The following is a 14114-nucleotide window of genomic DNA, read 5'->3' as shown; positions in this document are numbered from 1 at the left end:
TCTCCTGTGGAAATGTGTCTACCAAGGAAATGAATTGACTCAAGGAGAAAAACAGCCCCCGAGGCCAACGAGCATGCACAATTTTAAAAATTGGGTTTGAGGGACTCTCAAGAGTTCCTCGAACCTAACTGTCCTAATATACAAATATGTTTTAGACTTAATATCTCAAAAGCTACTGGACAGATTTACATCCAATCACAAAAAGCACGCTTTTTGGACCAAAATCTAGCTTACTAACAAATTTGGTGTATTTCCGTTTCCCAAATGACCTCCTCATAGTCTACCAAGTGGGATTCTATTCCAGAGGAGGGGAATTTGAACCCCCTTGCTCTTGATAACCATATTGAGGTTCTCAAGTTGATTGCTGGCAGAAATGAGGAAGTGCAACTCGTACTACGGCACTCTCAGTGGCTTTTGAGACATTAAACCATACTACCTTTACCTAAAAGCTGTACATACTAGGCATGCAGGATGATGCTTTAGGCTAGGTGGCATCCTAATATCACACTGGGAGATCATGCATATTTCTCTACCCACCCGACTAACACAAGCCAATCCAGATCCTCCCAGATGTACCACAATGATCTATGGTTGCACCCTAGTCTTCAACATGTACCTCAAACAACGGCTAAGCAACTCCTTCAGGCTTTACCTGTCACCAAATCATACAGGGACCTGAGGTGACCAAATATGTGATGTTCCAACGTGTACATCTTGGCCTACGGCCATCAAAAAAATGAAGGAGTGCAAATCGCCTAAAATGGTCGTCGGAACAGGGTGATGTACCAGTAGCATAAACCGCACAAGTTTTACTGGATACCAATATTTCCCATGCTCTGCTGGTCAATGCAGTGGTCAAACCTTCCCCTCGCATCTTGAGACTTCTGCTGCTTAGATTTCTTGTAGGTGTTCTGGAGATAATTACCCAAGCCTATCAAGTCAGGTCTATGCAAATGAGTTAGACCCAGAATGACCACCATATCAACTGCACAGACGACACCAGATACACAATATTGATTCTCAGTACATCTGATAGCATACCTCCTGCACAGACTTCAAAGAATGCAGGCCACTGCCGCCAGGCTGCTATCAAACAGTGACCATTGGGCCGATATCCATATAACAAACCCCTTCCCCCACTACATGCTCCACACTGGCTACCAGTCACCACAGCATCTCCTTCAAAGCTCAGTTTAGCTCATATAAGGGAATAAATGGAACTATCCACCTCTTGCTTCAGAATAAAGTACAGATCTACCAGTGAAGGATAGTTAGAGCTCAGACGTGAATGGATATTCCAAACTACCAAAGCGTTGCCTGAGAAAGCATTCTGAAGGCAATGAGCCAACCTACGGAATTCTGTAAAGGTACAAGTCCGATATTTAACAAACCATCTTGCCTTTTGAGAAGCCATCTAACCACACCATTTCCTCCGCCACATCCCCTTGATATTGTTGAATCCGGTGGGATCCTACATTTTACCCAAGGCCCCACATATATATCACTTCAATGAGAAAACAAATCTGTCTTGTGTCCACCTACCCATTTCCTCCTTGAAAAAGCTTCTGGTTCACCTCTTAAAATATCTAAATTACTTATTGATAATAGGCCGGGCAACTGCTGATTGGTGGGCACAGCCATGCACGAGTTCACAATAAACCTAGGGAGCATTCAACTTAAAAGGGTACTATGAAAGCCCACTGGTTTCGGTTCAACTTATCAAACATGCACTGCTTACACATCTGTGGAGATCGGGCAATGACTCATGCCAGTTATTATCTACATACCAGTACTGATTATCCAACGTTAAAGTATACTTGGGTAACAAAAGCATAAAGAAAAAACAGAAGGTGTGGCAGCAATCAGCCACCGGGTGGTAAACATCCGAGCTCAACACCTTTCTGGCTGGGACCAAAACTCCCAACCACATTGCTAACTATGAGAATAGTTCTCTTTCAGCATGGGTGGCAAAATCTATTTGAGACCATATCCGAGTTCTCATTCAACTCTAAATGAGGTCTGATCAGCTGCCACCAAAGACGATATTATTGAAACTTCATATTTATATCCTTTAGGCCCACCTACAAGTTTACAAATGCCAATCAGCGCAACTTTAAGCAGCCAACATTATGATATAAGGAACCAGCCAATGAATATGTTACATGGGATGCATCTGGATGATATGTATTTATGGTACATATAAACGTATGTACCCTCTTTGGTGTCTTCCACACAAGCATGCCTAAACCAAGCATCCATCCACCCAATTCCAAGCACACCGTAAAGCATCACTTGTGACATCATACGCATATCTAGTTGACGCTTCAATCCCACACTGAAACCAGAGTGTCACCCAGAAACCCACTGAGGCTATGTAGCTTGCTTAAGGCCTTGTGGGCTGAAACCTTGCTTGGATCGAAGTACACCAAACCCATCCCGTAATCAAATTGTTGGAATCAGGAGTCATGCAATGGGATACATGCCTTCCCACTGGTGAAAGCTTGGTGCCAAGCAGCATTCTCGAAATGTTACTGTACACAAGAGACTCCAGCTCACCAACGCCACAAGGTCATTGTGCTTGGACTATTGGAACTCCATCTATTTGGAACTTCCCTTCTACCAGATTAGGAGATTGCACCTAGCCCAGACTTTTGCGGTCAGGATTTTACTGGGGCTCCAAGATACGAACCATATTTTATAACCCTTGATTATCTTCCATGGACTTCCGATGAAGCAGCATACCTTGTTTAACATCCTTATGTCTGGTCCATAGGGCAGTTTATACCCCAAAATGTTCCCCATTGAGGATCAGATATTCCTGGATCAGTCCTAATCATTCTAATAGAAAACTATTGAATGCACACAAGGACCGCCTTGCAAGTGTTGGCGTTAGGGCCTTTTCTGTAGCAGCAGCTTGGCACTCGCACGCTCCATTTTCTTACCAGTCTGAGACTAACTTGTTGAGATTTCTTAAAACGCAAAAAATCTGTCTCTTCCTTAAAATTCTTTAAGTAAGACTTTTGGATCTTCTAGTTATTGTGTGCCTCTGTGTCATCATTAGGCCCTGCTCAGCACCAAGAAACTGTTTGAGTTAACGATGTGCCTTACAAAAGTCAAAACTAAGTAAATAAATAAGTGGATACTGTTATTAAGAGGCTGCTTTCGTTTTTACGATTTTCGTTAACTTCTCAACCAAAGATCAGGTTGCCACTCCTGAGGTTGGCAGCTTCATCTGCTCTTCTACGCTAGTATAGGTGGGTCACGTTTGCTCTTCACTGGTCCTCTGGAAACAAGCTAATCTCATAAGAGTACTTTAAAACGGGCAGCAAGGAGGCCATCTTTACAGACTTAAACTTGTGCAGTACCCAAGGAAGTAGCCCATCTATTGCCACTGCTTTATTCATTTCAATCATATTTTGATCCCAGATAGAATAATAATTCCGTAAATTAGCCTGATGCAAGTCCCTTTGTATTTCTGTCATCGCGTGCCAGGACTGGGGAAAGCACAGAAGAGCAGACGAACCAGCGATTTTTCAGAGCCTGTCTTGCACTTCAGTGGGACTAGCCTCATTTTAAGGAGGGACACAGGGATCCATCACTGGTGTATGAATTGCATGTCTGCACCTGCCTGCATGGAATACCTTGATGGCCAAGCTCCCAATGGGCACCAGTTTATATCAGTGCGTCCTCCGCCAGCATGTTTGACCATGCCCCTGCGTCAGTAGTGTGGAGCAGAACACGACGAAAAGGCCCTCCTTTGTTTGCATTAGGGTGCACTATCATGAAATTAAAGTGCTTCCCAGCTGAGATTGCACAGGTACAAAATGTGCACCCAAGCAACCATTACTGCAGAAAGGTACAGCACAAGCATGGACAGACCCAGCACTCTGAACAAGGTAAACCAGGAGCCCACCCAAGTTCCCAAACGCAAAATCATTCAACTTTCAGGTACCCTCAAAGCTGGAAGAGAAATCAATCTCTTTGCCCAGGATGTTTTCCTGTGGATACAAGTTTTTCTATGAAGAGACAACATAAGACAAGCCATGCAGTTTGCACTTTCACTCCAGAACTGTTAACTTTACAAAAGGGGTTGGGAAGGCTGTTCCTAGAGGTATTATATCAAGCATTCTGGTTATTCTTCACTATTGACCAAGAACCTGAAAGTGCATACGGTACAGTGTGCAGAACATCAGGCCAGCCTAGAACCAGCACAGGAGCCAAGCATCCGTCCGATGTGACCTGTTGCATTTGAAAGCTGCTGTTGGTTATGTTATACCTGGAGATGTTACTCCATTTGCCCTAGAGACTTTGCTGCACACCAACTGCATTAATAAGGCACACTGCGTGCCAGTGATTGGATCTGGAAACCCACATCCCAGAATGACATTGGAAAGATGAACCAGTAAGGGGATTGTTTGGTACAATATTTACTATACAGATGCCTCGTTAAGAGCAGGGGTGTGGAATCCCTAAAGTCTGGGAGCCAGGACATATTGCTTATTGGCCAGGAGGGGAAGTTTTGAGGTTTATCCCGTCCACTGGACATGCTGACCCAAGCCCCTGCAGCACAAACACTTTAGTAGCCAATTTATAGTGTGTTATTTAGTTGTGTAAAAGGAGTATTGTCTTTTGCGAAGGCATGATGTGCATCCATGTGTATATAAACCTGGAAATTGTATATATGGACCATTAAACACATAGCTTTTCTATTAGGGTGGGCGCATTGAGGAACTGCAGTTAGCTGTAAGCTCAGCTTATATTACTGACTGCAAATCTAATATAAAATTCTGCATACACTATTAAAATAAAACAATGTTGTAGCTCTATGTTCAGAGGCTGCTCCTTAATTACATACAAATATATGCAGAAGAATGAAACAATACTGGTGACTGTTTTCAATATAAAAAGTACCCAAATATTTGCAATCTGAAAAAAATCGAATGGAAAGCACAGACATATTTGATAAACTATTGTGTAGTTTTAAAAGAAACTTAAATAATACCATTTCTCTAAAGTATCAATTTAAACAAGTGTGGTGCACGGCATCACAAACAAATAATTTTTTTTATTTCAAATCTTTTTTATTGAAGAATAAGGATAAAAATAAAGACAATACAATAAATCTTCAAAGGTACAAATGAACAAATTCTTGGTATCACGACACTTACAATAATCAAAAAGCAAATCAAGGGAAGAAGATAAGAAAAGGGAGAGAGAGAAAGAGAGGTAGAGAAGGGAAAAGATAGAGAAGAAGAGAAGAGAGAGGTGAGAAGAGAGAGGACAGGTGTATCCATAGGGCAATAGTAGTTGGTTTACCCAGACTCGGTACACTGTGTGCGTAGCGGAGAATATACAGTAAGTGAGTATACAAAGTGAGTATACAAAACCAAAAGCAAACACCTCATATTCCGCCTAGATACTGTCACAAACAAATAATAACAAATAATAACGGGAAACAAGTACAAAACAATCAACGGTAACGGTAATGTAACAAAAAAAAAGAGCCCCATTATACAGGAAAGTCACAAAATTGCACTGGCAGTTGTATGACATTCATTTGTACAGATTTACAGCTTGCAAGAATTCACAAGCGTAGGCCTGAAAACTTTACTCCGAGCAAACTTTAGTGACATCTGTTTTGGCAAGAGCAATTACATACATGTACACTTGCTAACGCAAAAACCTGATCAACAAGTGTATTCGCACTTGTTTAAGTTTTTTTCCCCTTTTCGTTCATTAGAAAAATGACCTCTCCTACGGAGTAACACTCTACACTGTCATCTTATTTTTTGGAGGGGTGGTCCAATTACTCTGGAAAACATTTTACTATTACCCCTGTAAGGACTAAATGTCCACTTTTTCCATGGTGCGGGTGGATTGTGAAGAATTTGCTGAATGAAGGTTTGTGGGTGTGCACAAAGTCGTAGTATAGGCATTCCAGTCTTGGAACGAACACTTCTCACCTTCTTTCAGACCCTGTGAGTGGATCTGCTCACTTGTAAAACCTTCATGCCAACTTTTGCACATGTAAATAGATTCAAGCATCTGGCCCATAACATTAAACTCTTACAAGACTTTGGAGAAATCATCTAGTTGTAGAAAGTAAACTAGTCACTGCTCTAGGTCTTGGTATAGGCTCAAGGGAACGGCGGCACATTGAGATGAAGTGAACTGCCCAATAATTACCCAAGGGGCTTCAAGCGGTTAAAATCAGACTGCAAGAGGGCTTCTTGATCCTCGGTTGGCAACCTACACACTAGACGGCAATTATAATCTGGGTTTATTTACTGTAGCATTTTGTCAAACGGAGTCAATGATTAAAAGTACATTTGACGCTTCCTCTGACACTAAAGTAGAAAGAGAGCAATGGTAATGCCTACAGTTAGAACAGCGGCCCTACCCTGAAGTCTACTTTAATCAGAGCTCCTGCTGAACAAAAAACGCTGTCCTATTCAGAGCCCTGTTGTGATCAAAAAGCTTTCCTGAACAGAGGCCACTCAAACAGAGACAGTGAATATTCATACATTTGATACAAATACAATCCTTGTTTTTGGTACAATAAGAACGGTGCCCAAATCAGAACATTGCTAGCATCCAAATCCTGAACTAGCATGAGCCCTGGCATGGTGAGAGTGGCGCCTATCAGGAGATCGGACATGAGGATGCTGGCACAAACAGAACAAGCAGACTTGTAAACAGGACAAGTAGACTTATGAAGCAGCCAGTACCTTGAACAAGAAGATCTTTTATAAAGCTACACATCCCCCGTAGCAAGTACCTTAGGATTCAGGATATGACCCTAAAATGCGATACCATACATATGGCACATTTTATTAAGTAGATGCCTCACTCGGACCTACATCTGGATTCAAAACATAGGACCTTTAAAAGAGACGCAACATATTTGGATTATTCTACGGTCGGGGTGCCCAGTAAAATTAACTGCAGCTTTGAGATGTGGGTAGGTGATGTTAACATAACTATGTTGGCATAGTGAAACGATAAAAAACAAATCACCGCAAGAAAAGGAATTCTCCATTCCGCTGCCTGATTTAAATTTTAGAATGCTTCCCAGTGCATACAAATGCCCTTGCACAGCATATACAAGTGGGGTGTTAGCATTATCTAGTTAACAATTACAGCAATCAACTTCTGACACAGTATCACACTCACATCTGTTATGCACTACGTTTAATATATTTTGATCCATTTTAGCTAGAAGGAAAATTATATGTTGCATGAGACAAACACGGAAAACATTGAGGCCACACAACTGCATTTTCCCATAACCATGCTTTGCAGCTTTCTGAAAGAGGAGTGGAACGTACCCCAAACTGAAGCTCCAGTACCAATCTACCAATATCAGTGGGCCACAATTTTTGTGAGTGACAATAACCACGTTTGTCACACACAGAGGCTGGTAATCTTTGAACAAATGCACTAAAATTAAGGCCACAACCTTGCTGCATGCCTGGGTTTTCATTTGACAGCCTCACCACCGAAACGGTCCATGGGATATAAGCTGCACTGAATTTATAAAAAGCTGATGGCAATGACAAACTAATGTCTTTTAGAGGTTCTAGTCTTTCGTTGCTTCCACTAGCCCAACTGGCCTGGCAAACCTGATAACGTCTATGAAGCCCAGGACTGGGAAGATAGTGTTGTAACAGCAAAGAGACATCTCTACATGGAAGCATCGACATTCTATCCGTCAGACCCTTATTAGCTCTGGCTTACAAGCACCTCTGGCTGTCTCCTCTGCGTCATATAACATTGTTAAATAAAGAAACCATTTCCATAAATAGAGGGGTTTAGGTCAGCCCCCTTTAAGTGTCATTCACATTTTGCTTTCAACCACCACAGGTTATATAACATGGAGCACTATTGGATCAGTCAACTTCTGCCATTGACCCTCTTGACTGAGTGTCAACATTTTGCCTGAGCACAAGCACATCCTCCTAATAAGAACTGCACTTCTGTGCCAGTTCTGCAGGACCAAAACTTTGCCAATGGGATTCTCTTTTCCTTCTTTATAATCTGTTTTATTCCTTTTATCACTTCAGGTTATCGAAATTCAAAGTCAACAATACCGTTCCTTTGCACCTATGAGAATTATTTTTGCGGTGTTCATTAAATCTAAAAAGGGTGTATTTCCCTAATCTAAGTTAACCTGCCTACTAGGAAACACTTGTAATGTTCAATTACTTTTTTTTTTTTTTTTTTTTTTTTTTAGAGTTGTGCGGCCACCAATATGGCTTCCATTTAAGGTGGTGGCATATTTATTGTTTTCTTTTAATGTGTGTGGCATATGCTTGCAAATTGCAATGAACAATAACCATAGGACCAGCCTGCGAGGTCCAGATGACCTGGCTTTGGCACTGTGTGCTGCTAGTGCCACTCCCAAGCAGGGTGGGTAAGAACAGTTCTACTTGTGTCAAAACCAGCAAAAACGACAGACTCGGCTGAGCCAGGGCTGGCGCGTGGACCTTTCTGAGCCAGGGTACAACTATAAATAACTGCAAGAGAGACAAGGAACTAACTGTAGCCGGGGGCAGTCTCTTCCAATAGACAACAAGCTCTTCGAGAGTTCGTTGCTTTCGATTTTCTGTTATGTGGCTGTACCCGTCGCCTCCGGCTCTCCATTCCCAGGCAGGCAGGTAATGGGTGTGACAACTGGGTGTGGGCCAGAGAGACAGCTTAACCGTCCTACACGTGGAGCTGCAAAGGTAATGTGCAAACATACAGACGCACGAGTCACACACAAGGACAGGCAGTATAGCCTCCCGCCCTCCATTTCCAAAAGGGTAGATGATGGGCGTGACAGCAGCCTGTGGCGAGAACGCTCAACCATCTATCTCTACACGTGGAGCTGCAAAGGTAGCGCACACACACCTGTTTAAGAGGGATGCAGATTCCTCACAAACCAGATTAGTGTGACAATACAGTGTGTTGGATGACATATTGATGTGCATATACAAAGATTTAATGCCCCCTCTTGCGCCCTGTGCCAGCCATGTACTCCATGCGAAATGCTAGGCAGTCCCTCTCTGTACTTAGTATGCAATTCCATACTTTAATAGGGCGGTTTTCTTTTTTTTGTCTGGATCCCGGTCTGATCACATTCCATGGTCTGTCCACTTCCACTACCCTTTCTGCCAATGTCCTCTGACCTTCCAGGTGAAGCCAGCGACCCGTTTGCTGTCAACTTCCAAGTGTTTCTTTGTCAGTCCCTGTTGTGCTGAATGCTTTTACACCTGCCACCCTGAACCCACTTCCTTCTCTGGTTATCTGCTCCCATTATGTATACTTCTACCATGTCTTACTTATCCACGCCTTCTGCTGCCTGCTTTTCTGCCTCTCTGCTCATATGGTGCAGCCTTCTTCTAGACCTGCCTGCTCCTTTGTTGTTGCATGCTTCGCTGCTTACCTGATCCCATGGTGTCGCTGCTACCCTGCCTCTTTGCTCCCTTGGGTCTGTCTGCACGTCCTATCTGCTCTTGGGTCCAACCAGCTTCTGTGAGCTGCCTGCTCCTTTAGCTGCTCCCAGGTTCCTTGCCAGCTTCCATGCCCCCTGGTGCAGCCGGCCTCTCCAGTGCTGCGTGTGCTTTGGTGCCATCTGCTCCCAGTGTTACTTGACACTGTATTTGCTTTCCTGGTGCTGTCTGCATCTATGCCTATCCCTCTGGTGTTCCTTCTTCCACACTACCCGTTTAAGCCCGAGACTCTCTGGTGCTGTCCATCCACGCTGTTTGATTCCCAGACTGGCTCTCTGCTGCCTGCTCTGCAACATCAGACGTCTGTCTCCTCCCATAGTATTACCTTCGTATCGTCTTGCTCTCACACTGCTGGCTGTACAGCCGTCGGTCTAGTGCCTTCAGGTCTTCCTCCCCATAAATGCCTGCTTCTCGCTGCTTGCCTGAATCATTTTCTATCTGATGCGTGTTTCTCTGACTCAACTTTGTGCTCACTCTGCTGCAGTCTGTCCCCTGGTGCTGCCTGCTCCTCTCAGCCTCACTGGAGCTGCCTGAATCCCGCTCAGCCCACTGGTGCTGCCTGCATCCCTCTCCGTCTCACTAGTGCTGCCTGCACCCCTTTCTGCCCACTAGGGCTGCCTCCACCCCTCCCTGCCCACTGGGGCTGCCTGCACCCCTCTCAGCCTCACTGGTGGTGCCTGGACCCCTCCCTGCCCACTGGGGCTGCCTGCACCCCTCTCTGCCCACTGGGGCTGCCTGCACCCCTCCCTGTCCACTGGGATTGCCTCCACCCCCTCTCAGCCTCACTGGTGGTGCCTGGACCCATCCCTGCCCACTGGTGGTGCCTGGACCCATCTCTGCCCACTGGGGCTGCCTGCACCCCTCTCTGCCCACTGGGGTTGCCTGCACCCCTCCCTGTCCACTGGGATTGCCTCCACCCCCTCTCAGCCTCACTGGTGGTGCCTGCACCCATGTCTGCCCACTATTGCTGACTGCAACCCTGTCGGCCCACTTGCTGCCTCCTCCTCTCGACCCCACCGGTGCTGCCTGCTCCTCTCTCTGGTGCCTCCTGCGGCCCCTGTACCCCTGGCGCTGCCAACTCCCCTCTCAGCCCCACTCCACGGGTACTGCCTGCTCCAGTGTACTGCCTGCTCTCTCGGCCCCACGGGTGCTGCCTGCTCCTCTCTCTGCCCTTAAGCGGAAACGGCCCCCCTGCCGCCCGCGGTCCCGGCGCGCCTCCTCACCGTGTCTGTGGTGGCGGTGCTGGCTGCCTGTCCCGGGTGTGGCCCGCTGTCCCGCGCTGTACTCCGGGCTGCAGACACAGGAGGGGTTCGGTTCCGGTGACTGCCGCGGCCCCTGCCAACCCCGCCTTCGATGACACCAGCTCAGTGCGGGGGCGGAGGGACCGAGGGGCGGTGCAGCCAGACACACCCCGGGGTGGGGACTGAGGCCTGGAGCAGCCCGCCCCTTGACGGCGGCCATCTTGGACGTCACTGGCTACAAGGAGGAGCGAGCCGCCATATTGGACGTACCACCGAACGTCAGAGGCAGACAGTAAGCCCCGCCCACAGCCCCTATGAAGCCTTCTTATTGGACATTTCTCTACATGTCACAGAGACAATGGACGCCCCGCCCACAGTACCATGAAGCCGCCATCTTGAGTAGGTCTTATCGCCTTAAACGCACCGCTCCAAAGAACAAGCATTGGCAAAGCCAATAGGCCTCGCGTGTGAAAGAAGCTATTAGCCAGAGAGGTGATGGCAGTTAACATTTACATCAATTAAATTAACAGTGTCATCCACTTGGCTACACATTAACGAATACGGTGTTTTATTACATATTTAGAATAAGGACAATTTTTTATTTTAAATTATTTTATACGATTTTCTATAGCGCGAACATTACCCGAAGGTGTCAGAGCGCTTTACAAAAGAACCAGTTGCGATACATAAGGACTTAGGATTACATGAGTTACATAAAAGATAAAAACAGGAAAAAAAGTTGCAAATGTACAAGTTGGAAAGTTGTGAAGAAGTACAATGTCCAATGTAGATTGAATAAGACGTTTCTTTATTCATACATCAAGGAGAAAGGATCTCATCCACAGCAGAGACAGGCAGGCAGCAACTGACATAGTCTTGAGCAGACTTAAGAATCATAACATGCCTACATCATCAGCTTCTATGAATAACAATCTACAAATAACATTCTACAATGAGTCAGAAACATAGAGAAGGATACCACACACCTTCCCCTGAAACACAAAAAAAAACACTAAAAAAAAACTATTTCAAAATATAATCATTTAGAGCAGTAGGAGCACGGCTTAAACACGTGCTTTTCCTGGTAGGGGGATCAGAATTAACATCAGACTTAATATGAACACTTTTCTTAACCGAATTGCTGTTGGTTGCATACTTCCCAGTAGGACCTGAAAAGGAAGTAATTCGATTCAAATTCCAAATTCTTCCATCATTTAGCTTAACAGCATTACGAAACAGTTTTGTGACAAAAAAAGGAGAAGAAAACTTTGGCCCTGAAGACCTAAGTGGAAGACGAACCCTCACTCGATCCCCAACACATACCCTGGTAAGAGCAACAGCATGTCTGCTATCAAAATTCTTCTTTCTCAGTTCTGACTTCACCTTTTGCTTTAATGGAACTGAGTCTCTGTTAGGATTATTTGTTTGCACCCCTAAATTTCTCATCCAAGTCTGAAATAACGAAGTATTTGGAGTGCGACCACGAAAAAGTACAAAAGGTATCTCACCTGTGGAGGAATGTGGCGTAATTCTATAAACCATGACTCTTTCCATAAGGTTATCTTTCCAATCTGAGCCTTGGTCTTTAGAAATCTGAATGGATTCCTTAAGTACGCGGTTGAACCTTTCCACCATACCATTACATTCTGGATGATAAAGTGAACAACGTTTGTGTTTAACACCTTTACTAGTCAAAAAATCTTCCATCTCTTTTGATACCAGCTGAACCCCATTATCAGTAAGGATAGTTTCAGGAAACCCCTCCCTACTAAAAACGTCACGTAAAAATTTTACAACATCTTTGGTCTCAATGTTTTGGGTAATTTTTATTTCCGGCCACCGTGAGAACATATCCATCATGACTAAGACATAACGTTGAGAGTTCACAGAAGAAATGGGACCTAGGATGTCCAAAGCAACATCCTGCCAACAGCGCACAGGCGTATCCCTTATAACCATTGGTTGTGTCCTTGTCTTACAAACCTTGTCAGAGAAGCTACATTCTGCACAATCACGAATCAACCGCTCCACAAGAAGGTCAATACCTGGCCACCAGAAATGTAACCGTAGCCTCTCCTTAGTTTTGGATATGCCCTGATGTCCTTGGTGGGCCAAGAGAAGAATCTTCTCCCTAATCAAAGAAGGTGGAATAAGCCTTGTACCTCTCCACAACAAACCATCCTTTAAGGACAACTCATCCTTGACATTCCAATACTTCTTGGCACTATCGCTCAGATTCTTAAGACATGGCCACCCATTGCTCAACAAATTACAAACTTCCTGTAACTCTGAGTCTGCAGATATGGCATCTCTCCAGTAACCCTCTTGGATAATTCCTTCAACAATCTCACACACCTTAAATTCATCAATCTCCCACGAATCTTCAGAAGATTCAACATTCTGGTCGTTCTGTTCCACAACCAATCTAGAGAGACAATCCGCGACTTTATTATTCACATCAGGTAAGTACTTCACCTCAAATTCAAATTCTTGGAGGGCGATAACCCATTTACAAATACGCGAGGAAATGGCATCCAAATCTTTTTTATAAAAACTTCCTTCAACGGCTTATGATCAGTGTGGACCACAAATGAATTGCCCCACAAGAACTTCTTCAATTTCCTGATGGCCCAATAAATGCAAAGAGCCTCCTTTTCAATCACGGAATATGATAATTCTGGACCAACTAACAACCTTGACAAGAACAAGATGGTAATCTCTTTGCCATCCCTCATTTGCTTGAGTACAGCTCCTAAACCACGAGAACTAGCATCCGTGACCAAAATAGAATCATTATCAACGTCAAAACTTTGTAACGAGGGAGCAAGACTTAAATCCTGTTTTACAAGTTCATACTCCTTTTGACAAATCGGAGACCACGAAAACTTTATCCCCTTTTTTAACAAAGCCCTCATGTTAGAAGTCTTATTAGCAAAGTGTGGCACAAATTTGTTATAATACTCCGCCATACCTAAAAAAGTAACCAACTCCTCTCTAGACTTTGGCGTAGGCAAGCTATGTATAGTCTTCACCAACTTATCCTTTGGTTTCACACCACCAGGAGTCAAACAGTGCCCTAAATAATCAATCTCAGTCAAATTAAATCTGCACTTGTTTTCCCTTAAAGTCAAACCTCTGTCTTCAAAACGTTCTAGAACAGACCTAACTCTAAGATCGTGCTCACTTTGTGATGACCCAAACACAAGGACATCATCCTGATAGATTTTGACTCCAGTAATACCCTTCAATACATCCTCCATCACTCGCTGAAAAACAGAGGCTGCAGAGATTAAGCCGAAAGGTAGGCGAGTAAACTTAAATGTTCCTAAAGGTGTGATGAAGGTTGTGAAACTCATTGATGACTCATCAATCCTCACCT

The 14114-nt window shown here is 44.4% G+C and overlaps 1 protein-coding gene across 2 annotated transcripts in view; it reads right to left on the bottom strand.

Moving 5' to 3' along the window:
• Positions 1-10916, bottom strand: part of ILK (integrin linked kinase) — a 283194-nt gene extending 272278 nt beyond the window's left edge. Inside the window, exon 1 of one of the 2 annotated variants that reach the window (XM_078658746.1) lies at positions 10718-10916. The gene's annotated coding sequence lies outside the window, so the exon portion shown is untranslated. The remainder of the gene's footprint in view (positions 1-10717) is intronic. The other variant, XM_078658747.1, reaches the window with a different exon arrangement.
• Positions 10917-14114: the final 3198 nt, after the last annotated feature.

The sequence above is a fragment of the Lissotriton helveticus genome, chromosome 8 (genome assembly GCF_964261635.1).
Source record: "Lissotriton helveticus chromosome 8, aLisHel1.1, whole genome shotgun sequence".
Classification (NCBI taxonomy): domain Eukaryota; kingdom Metazoa; phylum Chordata; class Amphibia; order Caudata; family Salamandridae; genus Lissotriton; species Lissotriton helveticus.
This window is presented reverse-complemented; position numbering and strand designations above follow the sequence as displayed.